Source organism: Triturus cristatus, chromosome 3_1, assembly GCF_964204655.1.
Source record: "Triturus cristatus chromosome 3_1, aTriCri1.1, whole genome shotgun sequence".
NCBI classification, from domain to species: domain Eukaryota; kingdom Metazoa; phylum Chordata; class Amphibia; order Caudata; family Salamandridae; genus Triturus; species Triturus cristatus.
The window spans coordinates 258,814,010-258,826,876 of NC_140583.1; positions in this window are offsets into that span (position 1 = coordinate 258,814,010).

Here is a 12,867-nt window from a genome sequence, read left to right on the forward strand (position 1 = left end):
GCTACCTGCTCCCAATCAAACGTTAGCACTTATTATATGTAATAAGGTAACCCACAGTTATCCAATGAGGAGAAATAGGCCTTATAATAGTGAAAAATTAATGTAGGAGTATTTCACTACCAGCCCACATAAAACTTAAACACACGTTCTACTTGGACCTATGTGCCTTTAGGACCTTCCATATGGGGTGACATATTAAAAAGGAAGGCTTAGGCCTGGCAAAAGGTATATTTTCAAAATGGTAGCTTAAAACTGCACTACAGACTACAGTGGCAAGTCTGAGACAAGTTTTAGAGTGCTACGTCAGTGGGTGGCACAATGAGTGCTGCAGGACCACAAGTAGCATTTAATTTACAGGCTCTGATGAATACCTTGTAGTATTATTTACTAAGGACTTATAAGTAAATTGAATGTGCCATTCAAGTGTCGGACAATTTTACTATGTTTTAGGAAGAGAGCACTTTAGCACTGGTTGTCAGTGGTTAAGGGCACAGTGTTCTAAATCCAACGAAAACAAATCTAGCAAAGCAAGAGGGGTGAAAGCATAAACAGTTTGGGAGAAGGCCACACGAAGGATATCAGGGCTAACAGTTGCAAATCCAGTACTGCACTCAAACCATTGTGAGCAAAAGAACCTTCTATCAAACCAACACCCTCAATTCTGTTGTGTTTAACAAAGGTACGACAAGAGAACCAAGATGAAGCTCTACATATTTATTTCAAGGAAACTCACTGGATCTCTGCCCAGGAAGCAGATACAATTCTTGGAAATCTTACATGAATTCCCTCCGGATGAAAGAAAAGCCATGGATATAGTGTATCAAGTCCATCTACTAACTAAAATCTTAAGTGCTTTATTTCTTTGTCAATTTAGTCCAAACATCACAATTAAATGATCTAACTTTCTGAAAACATTAGATTTCTCTAAGTAAATAGAAACTGCCCTTGTTATGTTAAGTAAATAAAACCTGGTCCTCCCCTTGATACTGCGTTATTCTGCTGGGTAGAACATACCAGTGGCTGGTTGTGACCATGCCCCGTTGTGCCTTTCTCTCAGTTATTTTTTTTTAATGGAACTGAAAATACTCCATATATCACATCAGATTAACACCTGAACTCGAATTATCAAATAACATAGGCGGAAACCCCTAACACTGCAACATAATAAAAGGTTGTACAGCATGTCGCTCCCCAGGGCCAAATGGAATCCCTGCTGTAGTAATTAAGCTAACTGGAGCCATATTCTGTCGCCTTGGTTTAACATTGTGCTTCTTAATTGTCAAATGCTTCCTTATTTGAAAAGACTAATTCTTCAACTAATATACAAACAAGGACCTAGATCAGACCATAGTGGCTAATATTGATTTGTGCTACTTTTTTCTTTGTTGAAACATTTTTATTGTTTTCCAACTCAACAAAACAGCAATCATCTCGCCATCCCCCCCCGTCCAGGAAATACCATACATGTATCAGCATCCCCTATTGATTTGTGCTACTTGATGCTGATGGGAATATTTGCCGAGCATCTTCTAACCGCTCTGCCAATGGGGACTTTGAAGAACAAGCTTATAAAAATTCCATCAAACTGGCTTCAAACCCAACATCTGAGCCATCAACAATATCTTGGTGGTATCCACCCTGGCCAACAAGGCTGTAAAAATAAAAGATAAGAAGTTGTTTATATATTACGTAGACTATTCCTCTGCTGTCAACAGAGTAGACAGGAATAAGCACGGGGTTTACTGGGAATTTATCAAACTTAGTCTAGTAATTGAACTGCATAAGACACCTAGATTCAAGTCAAATTGACAGATGGGAATGGATTTACACCAAAATTCCCAAAAGGAAAAGGGTTCAAATAAGGATGTATCCTTGCACCATTTCTTTTTTCACTCTACATTGTTGACTTACTGGACATATTGAGCCACATCGACTGTGATGTCCCAAATTTGGAAAAATGCAAGTTACACACTTAGCATACACTGATTATCTGCTGCCCAAAGCAGTTTACATATACAACTACAGCTCAATCAATTTCAATTAGGTGAACAAACTGAAGATAAGCCATAGAAAAACAAAATTAATGTTCTTAAGATTCACTTCACAGAGGTTTAACTAGGTCCTGGAAAAAAAAAAAGAGTTGAGCAGGCCGTGCATTCTACCTATCTCAAAGCAGATCTAGGAAATAAAATTAACTAGACCACTCACATAACGTCTTTATCAAGTAAATCAGTTGAGGTCTCTATTGCGATTAAAGGTTTCTCCAGCAAATTCAGAGGGGTGGCCGTCTCCCAACCAATATAGTTGCAACAACCAAGCTAGTCTTTCTGATTTTATACAGTGCGCTGGGCTTCAAAAAACAGATTGTGCACAAACTCGAGAAATTGTATATAACAAATATCCAGTGCATTTTAAACCTAAGATTATCTATGCCTCACTTTGCCTTAACTCTTGATTTAGGCCTTCTCTCACTATTTCTTCAAATAGCATTAATGCTATTAATACTATTTATGTTCTACAAGTAAACAACTGTGTTACAGAGTACTTCAGGGCTCTTCCTTGAGCCCCACTCTTTTCAACATTTATATGGCTCCACTTGCTTCTTTGATAGAATCCCATGGCTTCAACGTGATTTTAAATGCTGATGATACTCAGTTGGTTCTTACCATCGATCCCTCATCTGCATCTTCCCTTTAAGCATTTAAAAACTGTTCTTCCGAGGTTCTTAAGTATATGCAGCAAAATAATTTTCAATGCTTGTCCAGAAAAACTGAAATCCTGTTGTTCGGGTCAAGCAATCTGAAACAGGTTCAAAACATACTGGCCAGAAGGATAGTCTCCCCCTCTTCCATCAAGGCAGGAGTGGTAAGGAACTTAGGCTTTAAATTTGATAAGACACTCTGTTTCCTCCCCCAAGTCCTTGCAGTAGTTGGAAGCTTTATTGTCACACTTCATTCTCTGAAGAGATTTTTAGAGTTTCTCCCATTATCATCATGCATAAAACACGGGTGAGAGTCATCCCACCCATTGATAAACCCAGAACAAGGATCACTACACCAGGGTAGCCAGGTGCATAGGTGCGAAGTGATGTCGGAAAGTGCCATAGACCACAGTAGAGATCTTCAGAAAAGATGCAGTTGGAGAAGACTGTGGGAGTACCAACAAGCCTTGGCAGCTACAACAGGCATGGAAAGAAAAGAAGGAGCAACATAGGGACCAGCAAGGTCCAGGGACTCACCACAAGCAGGAGAGTCAGAGCAGACTCTGAGCAAACAGGGGAGCCCACTGGAGCAGAAGAATACCCTCAAGAGGATCCACAGGCCAGAGGCACAGGAGTCGCAAAAGGACCTCAAGCAGCTCGTCATAGATGAATGCCCACGGTGTAGAGGATGTGGTGAGGACACTGATCTTGGAGGGAAGAGATGCTGGGGGCTGGAGCTTCTTGTAACCCAAAGATCTCTGTAGTGCAGAGCCAACAAGCCTCGGCAAAGGCAAGTCGACGCAGTGCACAGGGGTTTGGTCCCAGAAATTCAGACAAAGGATACTGGCCTCAAAATTGTAGAGAGGACAGGTCAGGCCTTGAGGGAGTTGCAAAACTACCATCTGTGTTGCTGAGCCTTTCAAAGTGCATGGGATGTCAGGAGCAGCATACTGGTCATCTTTGTTGCGATACCTGCAGTTGCACGTCAAAGAGTGACGTGGTGTGAGGCTTGAGTCTTGTGCCACGACAAATCTTCGACCGTCTGGGCACTTGGACTTTATCTGGAACTGAGACTGCATCAAGGAAGACTCATGCTGCTCCTGGTCTTGATGTGATGCAAGTCTTCTTCATCATCTGTGCTTCTTCCAAGATCTTCAACAGACCTGTGGGCATCAAGGACACCCGAAGTAATCTTCCTTGGAGTGAAGGAGTCATTCCCCTGTATCTGCAGACACCGCAACAAAGCTGGCCGGTATGCTGCTCCTGATGTCCCACGGATTTCGATAGGCTCAGCAACACGGGTGGTGGTTCTGCAAATCCCTTGAGACTGACCTGTCCTCTCTGTAATTTTGCTGGTCCCAACATTGCTCCTTCTTCACTTTCCACCATGTTGCAGCTGCCAAGGCTTGTTGGGGCTCACGCTGGACAACAAACCCCCTGGTTCTCGACTTCCAACATGGGACAGCTTGTGCACGGCTCCTGGTCTTCATCAGCATCACCTGGTCCTCACAGCTGCAGTGACAAGGTGACCGTCCACACTTCTGAACCATCCAACATCGGTGGGCATTGCTCTTCCGTTTCTCTTGCTCACCTCTGAGTGTCATTGGCTCCGTCCCCTCTGCTTACAGGTTCCCCTCTTGAAGCATTCACCCTTGGATTCTACCAAGTCCTGCACAGTCTTCTCTAGTGGCATCTTTCCTGAAGTCCTCCATTGTGGTCTACGGAGGTTTCCTACGTCATTTCACACCTATGCACCTGGCTTCCCTGGTGTAGGTATCCTGGTTCCTGGGGTATCGATGGGGGATGACTCTCCAACCTTCTGTCTTCCATAGGGTTTCTTCAGGTGTCGTGTAGTTCCTATAAACCTATATAGGATCTGCGTGTTTAGACAACATAGATTGTGCGATTGGTGTCCAGACTGATTCCAGACACCCCCACCGGGTATGTTTGCCTGTATACCAGTTAGCTCACAGTGCCATTGTAAACTTCTCTTACCGAGGAGAGAATAGTTCTTGGCAACTATTGAACATGACAACTCTGTCCCATCAGGGATCGTGGAAACTGTACAGTACTTTTCGCTCAGTCACGCGTGCTCACTGTATCTCAGAGAGATACACAGAAATAAACGGTGGGGACATTTTCAATAAGTATTGATTGAACCAGAGTCATTCTAGTGTAAAATAGATGTGTTGAAAAAACCATTAGACAGGAACAGATATAAATGATTACAAGCACCAATAGGGTAAATGGATGGTAGATTCCTACCATAGTGCTAAAACAATGGATACAGGCAGGTATAAAAATACATGACATTAATAATGCGTACTCCTACGATGCAACTGTAACTAAATGTACCTAAGTATACCTTGTAGGTATAGAGCCAAGATTCCCCCTAGGCTGAAGCCAACCCCATTACCTGAAGTGAGAGACTGTGGGACCCAGTCTTGGTCTTGAGATGGACACACCGTGAGGGTTGTCAAACCACTGCGAGCTGGAGTGTCTGCATGCAGGAACCTCAGTGTCTTGTGTCAGTGTGTCAGCATCAAAGTCTTTCTCCTCTGCCTACCTTGGCAAAGATATGGTGTATATATACCCAGCAGGTACCCTCGGAGGATTCTACTTTGCTGTGTCATGTTGGCCGAGGATGACGGAAGGGATGACCCTTATACATAGTTAATATGCAGAAGATGGTAATCCTGCTGAGATTGTGACAATCTTAAATAAACTCTAAAAGTCCTTTAAAATATGTTCATATATATAGTCTGAGCCGCTGAGTACGTCTGAAAGTCATGGTGCTCAGTAATAGCATAGAAAGAAAACGTTTTTGTTTAAAATTCCAATTTTTGGTTGTTTTGAAAAACGGCAGAATTCTTCCCAGCACACGGAAAGCCAAATGTATATGTGTCCTGTGTGGGAGACCCACAATCGCTGCTGCTTGCCTACGCAGACGACGGTCCCTGTAACACCTCACAGATCAGGTCAGTTGAGCACGGATGATCTTCCTCAGTTCCCACAGCAGATGCCGGGAAGCATTTGTAACAGCCAAAGCCTGCGTGCCTGTAGTAGAGCCAGTATTCGGTCCAACAGAACTGAAGCGTCCCGTGGTGGGTCTAAGAATGCCGACAACAACATTGGAATACGCTGGGAACACTGCAGTTCTTGGGCCGTTAACGGGTCCAGCAATGAATCCACATACGGTGGCGCAACTGATGAAAGTGTTAGACAGAGGTCCAACACGCATTCATGGCTGCAGAACAAGCAGTGAAGGACAGGCAGAACACAGTCAATCCAGACTGGTCGAAATAATAGGAACTGAGACTTGCTTAGCTACTGAAGCCGAGGTGTGCCAAGATGGAGTACCACGAGATCACGGTAACGTCGCTGCAAGAGTGTTTTTTCCATTTCCTTGGTGACTGGGATGTCTATTGCGTAGTGGAAAAATTAAAATCAGTATACCCACTATCCGTAGCAGGATTAGCAGAAGCCCTCCTAAAACGCTTCCGAATACGGAATATATGAAGGCTGGAATTATTCCGAAGTCTGTCTGAAAGGTACTTAACAGTCCAGAACCTACGGTCTATAATAGGTGTACCATACCCTTCGTATCAGACATGTTAAGGCTATGCTGTACCATTTCTCCGGAATGGAAAGGGCAGTTAGTTTGTATTAGTGCCTATATCTCAGCTGAATACCTTGCAACCTGGAGATCAAAAGTCCCTCGGGCTGAGGTTAAGGGCACATCTTTCTGTAAAAGCATGGCTTTCATAAGGCTCAGAGTATCAAACCGTATAATGGAAACATTCAGCGAAGGCCATAATGGTGCCTCTCTAACTGTGTTGGTTGGTGGAAACAATACTTTCATACAACAAGTAACCCTGGAACTTACAGTGACAAGATACGCGATGCCTGGAAGCATCCCGCAACACCAATGATCATTCAGCTTTAAGTAACTCCCATTCGAGAGCAGCCTGAACACTGGATTAATCACGACAGCTGGGGAACCTTTCAAATGACACAATAAGTTAGCTACTGAACTGTTACAGGCCCTGTGTAGCATAATATCTTGGCAAATGAGAGATCCACTCAAAGAATTCTCGCAGTCTGTACCGCTGAGAAATACTTAAGTGTCCCCGTTTCTGTATCAAAATCTATACAGTAATTCCCAAGATTCATGGAACAATTCCCTGCCCATTCCTTTGTATTTGGTGGTGTTCCAGACAATATATTAAATCTGGGAAGTTGTTATTGGTAATGTGATATGGCCATGAACTAACCATTCTGTAAACAGAGATTCTGCCACGGTGAAAGAATTGTTCTAATTTTTTAATGCGCAGTGTTAGACCTGCCAGCCCTTTGGCTGTTCCCTCCTCATTTTTTTCCCCTTTACCCTCTCATTTTTCTGTCCAATAGCTTCTTTTTGGTGTTGACGTAGAGGCCCTGGGCACCCCATTTTCACTGATTGAGGGTGAGGCGCAAGGTGCTTCTCTAAAATGGAGGGAGGGAGAGAGCTCTTACACAAAATGGTGGACTAAGTGTCACCTCAGAACCTGGGCCACAGACTTCCAGAACTTTCTGGGCCACTCTGGCCAGTCATGGCCCAGGCTATAAATAGAGGTGAGGTGGTCGGCCATTTTGTGTTGGAAGGTGACGTGAGGTAGTTAGGAGTAAGGCACCTGAGCGGGGGAGGTGGGTGTGCTAGAGAGGGAAACTGACAGATCTAAGGGCCTGCTTTTTCTTCCCCCTTGGCTGACACCACCCCCCTGCCTCTTGACCTGACCCTGCCCTCAGCCACTAACCCTGGTATCACATCAAGCTCGGGAGCTCCCCATCTAGCCAGGACTCCTGAAGAGGACAGGGGATTAGACTGATTATTATTGGCTTTCCTGACTTTGCCTGGGACTCCTCCATCCTTTGACGCCACTGGCATGTGGCCTGCCACCTCTTAGCCGGCCCGCCTGATTTCTGTGGGGCCAAGAGATGTAGCGCTTGATCCCTATGGGGCCAAGAAGTGTAGCGCTTGATCCCTGTGGGGCCAAGAAGTGTAGCGCTTGATCCCTGTGGGGCCAAGAAGTGTAGCGCTTGATCCCTGTGGGGCCGAGAAGTGTAGCGCCTGATCCCTGTGGGGCCGAGAAGTGTAGCGCCATACCTCTGCGGGGCCCGCTGAGGAGATCGGGGCCCCGCTGTGACTGAAGTTGTTGGCGGTGCGGACCGGAGTGCTGAGGGAGCTGTCAGAGGATAAAGGAAGGCCGCGTTTGGCCTTGAAGCCCGCATCTCCCCGATCACGTGCCGGGGGCGGACTGCGGAACACCGCCCCCGCTGTTGTTCAATTGGCTGTGGAGGCCGTGCCCCCGCAGGCCGCGTCGCGTCAGACGGCCGCGGGTGCGCCTCCTGTCAGCCGCTAAGGCCGGGGACAACCCCACCGCCGGATTCCAACTCTACCCCCCAGTCACCGGAGAGAGAGTGGTGACCGCCGGCAGGAGGAGCTCTTTGAGGAGCGAGCCCTCCACCGGTCCTGACGACTTCAAGGCGGCCCACAAGTAAGGAGACCCCAGGGGAGGAGGGCGGAAGGCCGGAGTGGCCCTGGATTCGCCCCTCCTCCGGGGAAGTCTCACCTCGAGCTTATGTAAAGGCAATGATTCATGTATCCCCATAATGCCAGGAATAAGCGCATAAAGATTTGATGTGAACTGCGCTGAGTTTAATACCTGCAATTTGGGGGAAGAAGCGCATAAAGATTGGATGTGAGCTGCACTGAGTTTAATACCTGCAATTTGGGGGAAGAAGCGCATAAAGATTGGATGTGAACTGCGCTGAGGTTAATACCTGCAATTAGTGATCTAATGTGAAAGGTGCTATGCTTAGTAACTAAAATCCAAGCGCTTAAGGAATCCTGTGAACAGTGCTAAGATTAATAACCAGATTTCAAGTACATGGAGAATGCTATGTGCAGCGCTCTATGTAATGTCCTGATTTCCCAGCGCATTGTAAATGCTATGTGAAGCGCTACGTTCAGTGACTTTATTTAATGTGCTATTGACTTTACTGTGTTGGATTGAATCATCAAGTGACGCGTTTAATTTCCTACCAGGTCTAAAGTAGAATAGTACTGCCCATTTAGTCACAGTGTTATGATTTGACCATAATGAATTGCAGATGAGAACTGATTGAATTTTATTTGTAAGAAGGAAAGAACAAGATAAAAGGAAAGATAAAGCTTTACTACATTTTTTAATTATTTGGTGTAGCGTCATTATTGGTGGTGATACGTTGGATTGTGAAAGGAGTGTGATGCAAGCACGACATGATACGCTGGCATGAGGCCTTTCCACTTGAGCCAAGCTACCCTAGGACTTTAGGTCCAACACGCAGCATTGTATATTTCGCATCTGTTTGTGCCATTGTTGTCTGCTTTTAGTCAAATTATATGCAGAGAACAGAGACGTACTGTTGATATATCTCCAGGGCACAAAACCAGAGCACAGGGATTGTAGCGTCCAGCTTAATAACATAATAGAATGTAACTGTGATTCTCCGTTTTGTAAGATGGACATGTCCTGTTCCATTATATCTATAGTAAAAGATACAATGTTGCCCAATGAAGAAATTCTGGATGTTAGTGTGGTCATGTCATTGTCAACCACAGACAAAGCCTTTTCCAAGTCAATTTTTGCGTAATCTCTCTGCAGCTTCCTCTTGGGAGATTTTCCAAATTTCATTTTAAACAGCGAATATGAAGCGTTTCTGACGTGGCTTTTGGGGACTTAGTAAAAAAAATCCCTGAGATCCATGTCATCTGACAGTAGGGACAAGTGTTGTTTCACCTGAGACAGTGTCGAGGTTCTTAGCCAATCTAGGCACAACTTCCCAACAATGTATGATGTCACCAAACACGGATGTTCTCGTTGAACATAGCGTAAGTCAGGCTTATGGATACTAAGCCCTTCGGTGGTACCCCTGAATCTTGACTGACACCTTTTTGTGTTGATAGGCCAGACTAACCAGTCCTTCCAATTGGAGTCTGTTGAATTATATGAAACGCCATGCATGATGTCATCTGGTGTACCCTCACTCTTTTCTGTATAGGTTTGCCATCCCTTCAAGTGTGAACACGAGGGAATGCGAGGTGTGTTCAAGTCCTTGATCTTGGCTAACCCAAGTCGGGAAGTCTGTTACACAGTGTCGTTCAGAAAAATCATTTGTTGCGGTATGGGGCATGCTCTAAATAGTGCCTCGGTTCTCTGACCCTGCCATTCTTTAGTACCCCAGACTGACTTAATGTCTATGGTGTCTTTCCATAAGCCAAAACCCTGTTCAGACAGTTGGGCAATAAAGGATGCAATATATATCTGTTTTGTGTTAGTGAGCATACTTTTCTTTGCAGTTGAAGGTGCAAGCATATAATAATATGAGCGTGGATCTGATGTACTGAATCCAGAAAAATAAGCAAACTTTTGTGCAAACGTTTGTGAACTACCTTTTGGCGGTGTTGGGCAATGTTCCCATTGGTGGCATGAATAAAAATTACGTGGTGCACTTGATTAATGCAAAAAATGGTTACCATAGTGTTGGTAACAGTACATTACGTTAAAATCAGAAGAGTCATCAAACATTTAATTTGTTGAAAATGCTGCAGACAGTCCTAAATCAGACAACATATTATTAACAGTTTCAAAATCCCAATCGTCAGAGTATGTACTGGGGGTGATGATATAATTTAAAGAAATTTTGAAACATATGGTATTTTTCAAAGTTCAGTGGGACCAAATACATAATATGAAACTCTATCCCAAACTATTCCATCAGGAACTGGAACTGCTGTAATGATCACATAGGATAGGTCTCTTTGTTTTCGATGAGATGACATATGAGGTTTCAATACCAAATTCACTTTTGATACTGTGGAGCGTTCTGGGAGATAGTATCCATTCACGATCAAGGAAAAGATAGTGAGTAAACCAATCCAGAAGAGTAGGAACAGTATACGAGTGATTATCCAGAGCTATAGCTATGGTCAAACTAGATAAGTCTTTTTCAGAAAAATGTAGAAATCGTGAAGTTGCTTTTTGCTGCAAACTGGAGCTGGCGGTGACTCGGGTTCACTTGGATCCAGAGAAAAATTGTCGAATAGATGAAGTAGCCAGATGCCGTTAGATCTATCTTTGGTAGTTCAGCAGGTTTTGTTGAACTGGTAGATGTCTTCTGTAGAGGCATCTTGATGTAGATGTCGGTGTTAGGCTGAATTTATATTTGTGTTTCACTTGAATTTTGCTGTTGTTCAATTTCAATAGGAACGAGTTCCATTTCATTGTTGGAAACTCCATTACTTCTAATTGTAGACTCTTCAAATGTTAGAAGTCTTTCCGTCTGAACTTCCTGTATGGTAGCAAGAGGCGAGTGGTGGCTACCAAGGAGCCCAGGTGGCCTTCTATTCAGGATCGGCCACTGAGTGTGGTTTGATCAGATCATTTGAGACAAATCTCTTTTTTTTCTTGCCGGCAAGAGGCAGAAGAAGTACTGTTCTTGTCCCTTTGACAGCCAGGACAGGTACAGGCTTTCTGTATGATGGCCCAAATTCTTTCTTGTCCACAATCTTTTCTCTGACCAGATGCCCAACTTTTGGAATCCAGGCGGATCTTGCCGTGACTGATTTTACTTCCCCGGCGGCAGTGCATTTTACTTGCACATTGCTTTGTAGTACCCAGAATTCATTAAGATCCTGTAAAACATCCAAATGTTTATCGATGCCACTGTGCTTTCATAATTTAGATCAGGTACCCACAATCTCGTTTCAAATAGGACTTTGTAAGGGGTGACACCTCCTAGGGAACTTCTTGGCATATTATTTAGTGCCGTTCAACCCTATATAGATGATTGACCCAACTACCACCTGAACCGAATACCCTTACTGTTAAAGATTTCTTTAAGTCCCGGTTTTTCCTCTCCACGGCCAAATTTCCCTTGGGATGGTACAGAGAGGAGTACCGAAATGCAACACCTAAACTTCCCATAGATTCCTTGTAAGCCCTAGAGCTAAACGTGGGGCCACAGTCATAATGTAATGTGCCAACTGGATATGTCCCTATGAAGACTCGCAAATCTTTTATAACAGTTCGAGCGTCAGCCGAGTGCTGAGGCCAAACCCACAGGAATCTAGAGCATGGATCCACTGCCACCAAGATGTACTTGTAAGCCCTATCAGATTGTAATGGGCTGCAGTGGTCCAAATAGACACAAGCGAGAGGTCTTTCTGATATCAGTAATGGTGTTTGTGGTGGGCGTGCTACAGTTGAACCCTTCATCTGCTGTCAGAACTCGCACTTAAATACAAACTCTATAGTTGGTTTGGTTAGACCTGGCCACCAATAGCGTTGTTTAAGCAATGAAACAGTCAGAGTAACCCCCTGCATGTGCAGTGCCCAGACCTTCGTGTGCAGCTGAATTAAACCTAACGTGCGATCCATGTTTGGTATTACTCTATCCCCAAATCCAGGAATTTGAGCATATGAAATCTTTTCTGCATCTAATTTGTAGGAGTACTTGAGTGGAAAACCTTTTGGCAAGACTGTGCTGCTTTTGCGTGAAGCAATAACAGCTACCATTGTGCTTCTGTCTATTCTCGTGCTAGAATGAGTGATCGCAGCTACGGCAGCAGTTCGTACTGCCCCTTTTGCGGCATTATCAGCCAATGAATTCCCTTTAACTTGTACGCCATCACGTTGATGACTCAGCGTGTGTATCACGTGAGCTCTCTGCAAGTATTTTTTCAACTCTACCACTTGTTCCCAAAGCATTTTGTGCTTTATTGTGCAACCTTGTGAGTCTTTAAATCCAGTCTGACCACAGTAATGAAGATATTCATTGCAAGACTGGACACAATAAAATTAATCACACACTATGAGCATGGGGAATGCTCGATCAGTTTGTATTATTGCCAGTAATAGTACTTTTAATTCTGCCAGCTGTGCCATGAAATCTGCTAGAGACTGTGTCTTCGTACTGCTAGGAAGGAACTTGCTGTCCTGCATAAGTCTTTTTACAATTGCACAAGCTGCACTGTATTGCTGTTTACTTCCTATGAAAGGCTGAGCAGACCCGTCAGTGTAAATAATGTATTCATAATGATTTAGAGACATTATTTCATGTGGGAGAAGATATTCTTGTTCGTA